Source organism: Octopus bimaculoides, chromosome 29 (genome assembly GCF_001194135.2).
Source record: "Octopus bimaculoides isolate UCB-OBI-ISO-001 chromosome 29, ASM119413v2, whole genome shotgun sequence".
Classification (NCBI taxonomy): Eukaryota; Metazoa; Mollusca; class Cephalopoda; order Octopoda; family Octopodidae; genus Octopus; species Octopus bimaculoides.
In genome coordinates, this window is record NC_069009.1 from 1,494,670 (window position 1) to 1,495,430 (window position 761).

A 761-nucleotide genomic window follows, 5' to 3' on the forward strand; every position below is an offset into this window, starting at 1 on the left:
TAGCGCACACTTTGAGAAACCTAGGCACAATTTTTCTGCGAGTACATAAACATTTAACGAAGGCGTGGTACTTTTTGGTTAACTCACCCCCTATTAAAAAATTGGATTATCTCCCTAACTAAAAAATATTTGCAGTGTAGGTGTTTATAATCCATTTAAAAACACATTAAAAAAACCGTTAGATTCACTTCAACATTTAAATTTTAATTTGCCAAAATATTTTCGTCGCTTTGAGACCGCCACTTGTTCACTGACAAAATTCCGTGCTGTTGGTGTGTTTGTGGCCCAGTAACATTGTAAGGGAATGATTTACCACAAATATCGCACTTATATAGCCTCTCACCTGTATGAACGTATTTGTAAAACAATGCATACAGCTGATACCTAATCGCTATGTTTCACATCATAACTCTTCAACAACATTACACTATTTTCATATTCATGGTTGAAGTCACACTCATCACAAGTGTATTGAGGCACAGTATATTAGTGGTGCATTTATATTTCCAATTAATTAAACGTAACTTAATGCTTTAAAGACCAAAATTGATAAAAGATGTACAAGCACAACACAATTTTCCACCACTAACAATCTCTGCTGAATACGTTTTCTTCTTCGTAGATGGATTATAGACTACTCATCATTTAACGTCTGCCTTCCATGCTAGCATGGGTTGGACGATTTGACTGAGGACTGGTGAACCAGGTGGTTACACCAGGCTCCAATCTGATTTGGCAGAATTTCTACAGCTGGATGCCCT